The following is an 11,493-nucleotide window of genomic DNA, read 5'->3' as shown; positions in this document are numbered from 1 at the left end:
TTTTCTGCATGTGTTTGTCCAATTTTCCCAACAACCATTTATTGAATAAACTAAAAGAAGTTAACATTTATCAGTTGTGAATAATTTCCAGGATCATAAATTTAATGTAAAATTGTGCAAATGATTTGTCTGTTCATGGCTTTGCCTATTTTGGGTGGATTCTTTGCTTGTTGTGGTCATGCCAACTGTCTCCATAGCCACATACCTAGATTTTGCACAGTTAATTTTTCTAGGCAGGAACTTCTCTGCTGGGCCAAATCATTCAAATAACTTGCCCTAAATTTGTTTTGGAAGCATATTTATAGTGAACAAAACATATAAAAAAGATTACCATTTGGCAATATCTATTAAAATATAATCTATTATATTCTCTATGAATATATTCTCTATGAATATTCTCTATGAATATATTCTAATGATTCCCTCATATTCAGATATTTACTCTACTAAAACACTCTGAAAAATAAGCAATAATACTAGTCAGTAAAAGATAGTTTAAATAAAAACTTAAATGGAACACTATTCAGCTCTTAAAGTGAACGAGATAGATGTGCAAGAAACTATAGTAACTGGAAAAAGCAAGTAGCAAGAGTGTATATTGTGATCAAATTTTTGTCTTAAATATTTACACATATATAAACACACAGGTATCTTTGTATGCCTATAAAAAAAGCAAAGTGAGAATCATTTAGCTAACACTGAATCATGACCTCTGGGGAGGTAGATTTATGGGACACATTTTCTATGTATTTCAAAACTGTCTCAACTTTTAATAATTATCATGCATTCTTTTTGAAGTAAAAAACATACTTTAGACATCCCATTTCTTTCTTCTTTGCTTCTTCAAATCGAATCAGGAAAGTCCAATCAGGGGAAGTATTGGGTCTGAGATCCTGGGGGATCTGATGAATTAAGCCTTGGGCATCCCTGCTCAGTATATTTCATCTAAAAAGTCTTACCCTGACCAAACCATCAGGCCTAATTAGAAATGGAAAATTCATGGAAGGAGAGGCCCCCCTGCACACCCCATGGGAGCCATTCTTCCCTGGCTCCCCCTGGATTCTTCCAGTTCATTAGCTAAGAAGCAGTTAGAGGAAATGTCTCCGGCCACAGCTGCTGCCTTCTCAAGTATATCTCTGATCTGGTCAGCAAAAAACCCCTGGTGGAAAGCAGCAGGCTCTAAGCAACCTGCCAGCCCAGCCCACTGTCTGCTGGCTGGACCCACCCTCCCCCAATCTGCACGCTCCTCCCTCAACCTTCCCCCTCCTCCCTCTCCAAGCCAGTGTGCTATGGGAGCACGGGAATTGAGGGGCTTTATTCTTCAGGGTGGTTTGTGCCAGGGGTGAGGCACTCAGACGCTGGGGACTTACTAGGGATATCTCGGACCTGAGGGTTTAGAGATCACCAGAGCCAGTGGCCTTATTGGATGAGAAACATCATGTGCACCCCGACAACTAACTGTATGCTATGCTCCAGTGGTGTTTAGATGATAAAAGAGAACTGCTCTTTGAGCCTCTTCTCTGTGAACCTGAGGTCCCCTTTGTGAGGATGCTCACCCTTACCATGGCCCATGAGAAGCACAAAGAGGGACACAGACCAAGAACAAGGATTGTGTTATGTGACCGTGGCAGTGTAGGATGAGTTACGTAGCAATTAATCACGTAGGGAACACCTAGGGTTCTGTTGTGGTGGCAGCGCACCTGACCGTGGAAATGGAGGAGAAAGATTGAGAGAGTCCAGCAAGAAGGTAGAAAGTTCTGCACAAAAGGGTCCTTTTCTTCTCCTTAACTTCAGAACTGTGCTCCCATAAACCATGTTTCAGCACAGTGAAAAATAACACGGTTTACTTCGCTTATCTCCTGACCACCGCACCAGAGTTTCTGTGGCCCTCTCTCCTGCCACTCCTTTTACTGATATGATTATATTGACATCAAAACAGATGGAACAGGCAAAAACCAAACCAGTTCTGTGCAAATGGACCCTTTTTCCTTTTGAGGCCTAATCGTGCAACTTTCTTTATACCCTAGTAAATTTTTTGTTTTCATTATTTAATAAGAAACAAATCTTGCCCTTGTGACCCCTCTCCCCACTAACCCCTCCCCACTCTCCTGTGGCTATTGTTACAATGTTCTTAATTTCAATGTCTCTGGTTATATTTTGTTTGCTTTTTTCTTTTGTTGATTATGTTCCAGTTAAAGGAGAGATCATACGGTATTTTTCCCTCACCACATGGCTTAATCAAGGGGGAGGGTAGCGGTGGGGGAGGGAGGTGGGACTGGCTGGGGTGGGGTGGAGGGAATGGGAGAAAATGCAGACAATTGTAACTGAATAAAAATAAATAAATAAATTAAAAAATAATAATAATAAAAAAAAATAAAAGTTGCCCTAGCTGGATGGATGGAACTGGAGAGCATTATGCTAAGTGAAATAAGCCAGGCGGTGAGGGACAAATACCATATGATCTCACCTTTAACTGGAATATAATCAACAAAAGAAAAAAGAAAACAAAATATAGCCAGAGACATTGAAGTTAGGAACAGTCTAACAATGGCCAGAGGGGAGTGGGGAGGGGACAGTGGGGAGAGGGGTTTACAGGAACTACTATGAGGGACACATGGACAAAATCTAGGGGGAGGGTGGAGGTTGGGGGGGAGGTGGGTTCGGATGGTGTGGGGTAGAGGGATGGGGAGAAAATGCAAACTGTAATTGAATAACAATAAAATTTTAAAAAAAGGAAGAGTAAAAAGGAAAAAGGAAAGCAAAAAAAAAGAGAAACAAATCTTGCCTATATTGATTACTTAGATAATTTTAGTGCTTTTATTGTGTCCTTGTAAAATTAAATATTTAAAAAAAACACATCTGTATATAGATAATTCAAGTAGGGCAACCTCTGTATTTAGGTAGAGATAAATTGCACTGAAGAAAAAACATCTGAGGTTATAGAGATAAATTACACTGAACAAATTTATCTCAGGTTATTGTTTATATTTTTCAAATCAAAGAATTGGCTGCTTGTGGTAGAGTCCACTTGAACTCACTAATATCTGTGTTCTTTTCTTTCTGGGAGCAAAACCAGACCTTATTTCCCAGCCTCTCTTGTGGCTCTGTATGGCCTTGCCTGAGTTTTGTCAATGGAATGTGAGTTACAGTGATGTGATCCTCTTCTGGGCTTGACCTATAAAAATCTCTTGGGGGAAAATGCCACTCCATTTTCTGCTGAATGGAGAGATTTGAAGACATGAAGGAGGTCAGAGTTACAAGGTGGAGGAATCTGAGTGCTGAACAACTCTGTGGGGTGGAAGCTACCTAGTGACCCTATTGGACTGGGATGTGAACTAGAAGAAAACTTGAAATGTTCCAAGCCACTGAGATTTGGGGGTGCTTAGCTACAGCAGTGAATCCTAACTTAAATGAGCTATTTTAAGTTAGGGTTCAGAGGTGCTTTCTTTCTACTTTATCACTTTTCAGTGGTAGGAAACACTGCAGAAATATTGATATTCTATATCGTTAGGTCTTTAGTTAGGGAAAGCTAGTTCCTGGCATAAATAACTCTTTAAGACAAGCCCTCCCCCTTTTTTAAAATAGCAATATCCTGTGAGATATTTATGGGCAAGCCCTCAGAGATTATTTACACCAGAGTGTTATTACCAAGGACAAAAAAATTGACTTTCTATGTATAAGACTAAAAACAAAGTATTCCCTGTCTTTAATTGCAACATAGGATTGGGATAAAGGAGCATTATCATTAGAATATTTCTTCGTTGCCTTCCAGATACAATGATCTGATCCTCTAAGTATGCTTGTAACAGAAACGACTGACTAAATTTTATCAAAAGAGAGAGAGAACAAGGATACCAGGAAATAAGATCTCACGAGTGTAGAAGCCATGGTAGTGCCAGAACCTCAGTCAGAGGAGCTCATGGAAACTCTCTGGAGCTGCCATCAGAATGACTCGGCGCCACTTATGTGCCCATCATTTCATTTCCTAGGGGAGAGGGTCCTATGTGGCTTGTTTACATGCCTACCCCTTGGCCACGATAAGGTGTCAAGGCTGACACACCCAGGAGTACCACAAGGGGGTAAAAGGAGGCTATCTCCAAGAGAAGGGCAGAATTCTAAAACATCCCTTTGGAAACACAAAAACTGTGGCAGGAAAAAAAAAGTAAAATTAGATGGCTGTCACTCTTTATTGCCTGGCTGCGTCTTCTGATGCGCCCTCTTTCTTGTCTAATAACTATCAAAAGGATGATGCCAGGTCAATACATAGAACCTTTATAACTAAAGGCATCCCTTATGCCTGAATGGTTGATTTACCAATCATTAGACCACTAGTAGTAGGCATTATCACCAAAAGCTTGAAATATTCTACTGTGCTGAGTTACTGGTAATATGAAGGAGATTCCTGGGCATATATTCCGAAGAGGTGAGGTGTGATTGTCATGAGGATGTGGCAGTATAGGTAATTGCAGTTTTTAATACTATGCTCGAATTAGCAACATTAACAGATTTAGCTGGGAAATACCTTCAGATTGATAACAATTTTTAAAATAATTGCTTTATTTTCAAGGGGAGAAAATGCAGACAATTGTAACTGAATAAAAATAAATAAATAAATTAAAAAAATAATTACTTTATTTTAGTAAGATGCAGTGTTTGGGCTCATTAGCCTCTGAGGTCAAAAGGAGAGTGAGTACATCATATGGAGCCAGTTTATTGATCTTTGAGTCACTGGGCTCTTAATCCACAGCATCACCAGCAGCTTGTCTGGGTTACGTGTGCCCTGTGAGATACAGTTACACTCATTTTCAAGAACTCTATCTTGAAAAAATTTTACACTTACAGAAGAGTTGCAAAGACAGCACAGAGAGTTCCCATGTACTCATAAACCTAGCTTCCTCTGACGTTACTAGTGTACCCGTAGTTACAGTGGTTTTTAGTAGTTGATCATGAGCAGTTATTTGGACTTGAGAGAGACTTTTTGATGCATTGAAGAGTATGGGGTTTTGGGTTCTGACAAACTTGGATTCAGGTACTGTGTCATACTTACTAGCTGTCAGACAATGCCAAACAAGTTACTTCTCTGTAAAACTGAGGTGTCATCTTTCTTGCAGGGTCTTTGTGACATCAAAGATTCCATAAAAAAGGAATCATCTTGTAAAGTTTTGGTACACAGTAGATGTTTGATAAATATTCATTTCTTCCTCCCCCATCTGTTCCTTCTCCTTTCTTTCTTCATGTTATTGGATACTGAAAATTTTATTCTGACTTTTGGTTTCTGCTTTTATGTCTGTCCTAAGCCAGACTGCATCCCCAGCCCTCCAGTTCTGGCATTTTCTGATGCTGGAGGAAGAGATAACCTTTTTGACTTTAGTATTGTCCAGCCTCTTGCTGATTTAGCCTTACCATTCGCCAACCTGAATTTGAAGTGCAGAATGTTTCCACGGCAATAGCAAGGACTTGGAGAAATTATAAGGAAGAAAATGAAACCAACTGGGGGTTGTAGAATGAGTGGTGTGTGTGTGTGTGTCTGTGTGTGGGGCAGTAACCGGAAAGGATGTAAACTCTGAAAAACAATTCAAGTTCCTCTGTACTTTAACACTAGAAGGGATTCCTAGTTTACGAAGTTCAAGACCTTGGATCCAAATAATCTATTTTAGCCAAGTGGGACTCAAATCCTTGATGGGCTAATCTACTCTTGTCATTTACTCTGATGAATGTCCACAGGGAAGAGAAACAGTACAATACTGGCACCATTTCACCTCTAAACAAAAATCTGCTTAAAACCAGATGCCTGGTAGCCATATGACAGACGCTGCACCCTGAGGAGGGGGTTCCCCTCGGGGGTCCAGGAGAGGCACGGGTGATTATGCTGTATGCTGGCTTCTGAGCTTAATGGGCAGGCTGGGAGGGGGAGATGGAGCCCTGCACATCTTGGAGGTGACACCCTCTGGGCCATAAGTGCTCCAAATAGGATTTTGCCTCAGCTCAGCAGCTGTCCCATGGCAGCGGCCCTTTTTGCCATATGGGGATCCATATTTGGCATTGAATTGGGATCCACAGCCCAGTGAAAGCCCCATCATCCATGTTAGAGTGAGGGTCAGAGGCCTAATCTGAGAGTGATGGAGAGAGAAAATAGGCACTGTCAAGCTCCAGTTGCCTCTTTAAAAACTTTTTAATTCAAGGACTGTTATTCTGGTCTCCAAGCCACAACAGGAGAGGGGAGTGTCCGTCACCATAGTGGAGTATAATACGGAACAAACAATAGTCAGGGTTGGGCTGGCAAGGAGTTTCACTAAGAGGAACTGCTTGCCCATGATGGGGGTGGATTTGTTAGGAAGTCCAACAGGGGTCATTGAAGAGGTCACAAAGTGAAAATGTGACCATTGGTAAAGAAAATGTAAGCAAGATGTGAGAAAGTAGCATTTCTGTAACAGCTGCATGTCCAGCTTTATAGAGGGCAGGAAGCATGGGGGCAGGGGCCAGGCAGTGTTCTCACCTGTGGTGGCTGCGGCTGGGTCACAGGACCAGAGGGCGCCTTCTGTTCCTGAGCCGTACGGGAAGGGTGGGCAGAGAGGGATAATCAGGGGCCTAATTTGTTATGGTTAAAGTTTGACTCATTAGCTTTAAAGTATTAGATACTTGAGATTTGCAGGGGTGTCAGAAATATAATCATTTTGACTAAGAGATCAGTGTTAGGAATATTCCAGCTTGTGGAAGTAAGATAGGTAGTCTTTTATTTTAGAATAGAAATGCTCATAATGTGTTGTACAACTCTATGGCCTAGCGGAAAAATGGTTAAGAAACAAGTAACCTGATTTACATCTAAGTTCTTTTGCTGATTTGCCTCAGTTTCTTTACACACCAATGGGAATGATGATAATAGCTAACATGCCATTATGATGAGCCATGGGCCAGGTACTTTCTCTGTACAGGTACAGAAGGATCTGAGATCTGAGTTAAGTGACTCACTAAATGTCACACAGTTAGTAAACGACCATTTGACCCCAGGTCGCCTGACTCCAGAGCATACATACATGTATATTCAACTCCCACCATACTGTCCACTATATTTACCTCATAGGGTGTGGCAAGAATGAGAGTAGGTAATAGAGGGAGAGACTAGTTTTAAGAGCCTACCTTTTGAAGACTGACAAAGGTGGATTTGAATCCTACAGGTGATAACCTTGTAACAAAGCTACACATTACTTTCTTATAATGATGGTTCTGTCATTTAAAATGGAAATTGAAATGCCTATTTTTCTGGTTCTTGGAAGATTAAACATGATATACGTGATATATATTATAAATTATATATATAACTATGTATTATTCAATTTGTAGTAGGAACTCAAAAGTTGATAGCTATTATTGCTGCCTCCTACTTTCATGCATTAGTCTGGAGGACCAGGACTACGTATATGTATATTTTTGTATCCTACTTTAGTTATCATGGATTGAGCACAAAGTTATCACTGAGCTATTAATAACAATGGCTAACACTTAATGGGAGCTTACCATGGGCTAGGTGCTATTCTAGGCTTTTTGTGTATATTAACTCATTTAACTACCACAGGATGAAGAAAATGCTCTTAGTGTCCCGGTTTTACAGATGAGGAAGTAACATTCACAGCCATACGGTTTGTGACAGAGCTGGGATTTAAAACCAGCAGTCTAGTTCTTAATCACTACGCTGTGAGTCATAGATTCCTAAGATCATAGATTTGGAAGAAGAAATAGAGGTTTTATAGTTCAACCTTGTGCTGCACAGTGAGAATTACTTGCTTGATATTGCTGAGAGATGTTTATTCAGCTTCTGCTTCTCAATATGGAGAAGCAAACCAGCTTTACCTTTCCCTTCTCCATTGGTCTTCCAGTTTTTTAGGTACCTGGAACAAGGTTAGCTTGCTCTTCAACATGACACCCCTTTGCTATGTGAAAACTGTTACCTCCTTTTTTCCTCAATGGTGACTCATCATTCTGGTTCGCCCTCTGATTATTCTCAAGTATGGTGGAGTGAAACATGACAATTATTGTGCATCAACAGTAAATAATTCTCTTTTTAATGCAGGTTAAGATTGCATTACCTTTTTGTACAACCGTATTACACAGTTTGCTCCCCTTGGTTTTAGGTAACTATAATATCCTGTTTATTAATCTTCTCGGGCTGTTATAGCAAAATTCCATAGACTAGGTGACTTAACCAGTGGAAATTTATTTTCTTACAGTTCTGGAATCTAGAAATCCATGATCAGTATTCTGGCTGATTTGGTGTCTATAAGAACTCTTTTCCTGGCCTGCGAACAGTCTCCTTCTTGATATGTCCTCACGTGGCCTCTCCTCCTTGATGTGTGTGTCTGGGGGGAGAGAGAGCTTTTGTGTGTTTTTGTCTTTTAATAGGATCCACCATTATGACTTCACTTAATCTTTAGGTAGTATTAGGCCCAAATACTATCTTATTAGGGTTAGGGCTTCAACATATGAATTTTGGCAGACATAATTCAGTTCATAGCATCCTATGATCATAGGGGTGTGACTGGGTGCTGGAGACCTGTGATGGAGAACTGAGGGAAAGGGCCATGGCCACTTAATCTTGGGCTTCAGGGCAGTGTAGGAAAGAGTCAAAACTGCCCCTCCTCCTTCGGGGGCTGTGCTACCTGTCTGTATAATCCCACCAAGCCCCAGAGGTTCCCCTTTCTACTGGGTTTTGAGTAGCTGTGATACTGACAAGGTGAGCCAGAAAGGGAGACAGCTGAAATCTGTCATGGCATCAATAACTCTGAGCTTCAGACCTAGGGATTTCCCCATCTATCTCATATTGGGCATTTTGCCTTCCTGCCATAGGAAACAGATGCAGGGAGGACAGGTTGTAAGCTGGAGCCCTTAATCGTAAGAGCAAAGGGAACTCTCCCAGGAGCTTTAGTGTTGGCAGCATGACTGTGGAGACCTGCCAGAGAAATCCTAACAGCCCTTGCAGAGAGGCTTAAGTTAGGGAGATCCACTGCTCCTGTGACCCTGCCTGCTTCAGCCCAGAAGAGCGTGGGGCCAGGGCAACCAAGGCATATGTCCATTAGGACTCTCTAGTCTAGATTGCAAGTGCTAGAAAATCCAGTATAAAGTACTTTAAACAAGAGGGAATGTATTGGTTCACACAAAGTCTGTAGGCAGGCTGAGCTTCCAGTGTGGTTTGGTCCAATGCTCAAATATTATCAGTGGGGTCTGTTTCTAGGCTTGCTTCATCTGGGTTTTAGCTTTACTGGCTTACTTTGTGGTTTCCTATCATTGCACTACCAATTCCAGAGGAAGACTAAACATGTTTCATTGGCAAGCCAACCAGGGATTCTCCTGTAGCTAGGGTTGGAGTCAATTCCATGGAAACCACATGACTAGAGAATAGTGGAAGGTGGTTTCCCGAAGGAAATTTTGGATCTTCTTTTCCAAAGTAAACTTCGGATCTCTTAGAAGCTTTGGAAATGGCTATTGGACAGAGGCAAAATGTGTTTATTACAGATCTCTGACATGGTCCCCCAGACAAATCTTGACAGTGTGACTGGAATGTCCCTGCGAATTGTAATAAGGTGTCACTTTCTTTTCATACTCTTTTTATAGCAACTCTGTGTTTTTATATGCTTAAGTATAGACCATAGTTTCCTCAGATTACCCCCCATTTGTAGCTGAGATTTACGCTAGGGTCTTGCCATTTGTGCCCATCCATCTAAAAAAGACTTACTGTGTGTCTGCTGTGTGCCAAGGGATGCTAGATGCTGGGATGTCTCAGTAAAGAAGGGAGAGATGGTTGCTGCCCTCATGGGGCTTTCAGTTTTGTGTTCCAGTCCCCTCATCAAGCTGCCCTGCCAGTGCTTGTCTGTCACATCATGCTCTGATCTCCCTCAGGCTGTGTGTGCTCCCACCCACTACCATCCTGGCCTTGCCCTATTTTTTACTATGCTGTGTCACCAAGAGAGTAGAATCTCCCTTTAATTCTGCACAGCATGGCAGAGATGGTATATGTTCTCATACGTGCAGGATATTACGTGTCACAGTTGTCAAGAATTGTCTGTATATCTGTTGGTTTAATATCTTTCTCTAAAGGTAGTGACTAAATCTTATTTGTTATTGTTTTCCTTTATCTAGAACAGTGTCTGGAGCATATGCAGCATTTAAATTTCTGAAAGATCTGCTAGACTGTCAGGATTATCAAGGCTCTTTAAGGTGAAAGAATAAAAAAAAAAAAAAAAAAAGAAAAAGTATCCTGGCGCAGCAAACAAAAGTTTAGGACCAGACAGCTTCACTGGTGAATTCTACCAAAATTCAAGGAGGAATGAGTATCAATCCTTTACAAATTCTGCCAAATATTAGCAGAGGAAGTAACTTTTCCAAACTCATTTTATGAGGCCAGCATTACCCTGAACCACACAAAGATGCCACAAGAAAAGAATATTATAAGCCAATATCCTGATGAACATAGATGCAAAAATCCTCAATGAAATATTAGCAAGCCAAATTCAACAGTACCTTAAAAGGATTATATATGCCCTGGCCAGGTAGCTCAGTTGGTTAGAGCATTGTGTTGATATTCCAAGGTTGTGGGTTTGATCCGCAGTCAGGGTACATATAAGAATCAACCAATGAATACATCAGTAAGTGAAAAAACAAATCAGTGTTTCTTTCCCCTGCCCCTCTCTCTCTAAAATTAATTAAAAAATAAAAACAATAAAATGATTATACACCATAATCAAGTAGGATTTATTCCAGGGATGCAAAGCTGCTTCAGTATATATTAAGTCAGTCAATGTGATACACCACATTAACAAAATGAAGGATAAAAATTTTATAACCATCTCAATAGATACAGTAAGAACATTCGACAAACTTCAATATCCATTTATGATAAAAACTCTTAACAAGGCAGATATAAGGGGAATGTACCTAAACACAATAAAGGTAATATATGAGAAGCCCACAGCTAAAATCATATTCAATTGGTGAAAAGATGAAAGCTTTTCTTCTAAGTCCAGGAAGAAGACTAAGATGCTAATTTTTGCCATTTTTCTTCAACACAGAATTAGAAGTCCCAGCCAGAGTAATTAGGCAAGAAAAAGAAAGAGCTCTGTGTGGTGTGGCTCAGTTTGTTGGAGCATGTTCCATATACCAAAAGGTCATGGGTTCAGTTCCCGGTTGGGGCACATACCTGGATTGTGGGATCGATTCATGGTTGGGGCACATAAGAGAAGGCACTTGATGTATATTTCTCTCTCACATGCATGTTTCTCTCTCTCTGTTCCTCCCTTCCTCTCTCTAAAAGCGATGAAAAAATGTCCTCGGGTGAGGATTAAAAAAAAAAGAAAGAAAGAAAATGCATCTGAATTGGAAAGGAAGAAGTAAAACTGTCACTGTTTGCAGATGACATGATATTATATGTAGGAATCCTAAAGAGTTCATCAAAAAACTGTTAGAACTAATAAATAAAATTAGTAAAGTAGCAGGATATGAAAT

Source organism: Desmodus rotundus, chromosome 7 (assembly GCF_022682495.2).
Source record: "Desmodus rotundus isolate HL8 chromosome 7, HLdesRot8A.1, whole genome shotgun sequence".
Taxonomy (NCBI): Eukaryota; Metazoa; Chordata; class Mammalia; order Chiroptera; family Phyllostomidae; genus Desmodus; species Desmodus rotundus.
Note: the sequence above shows the minus strand (reverse complement) of the source record.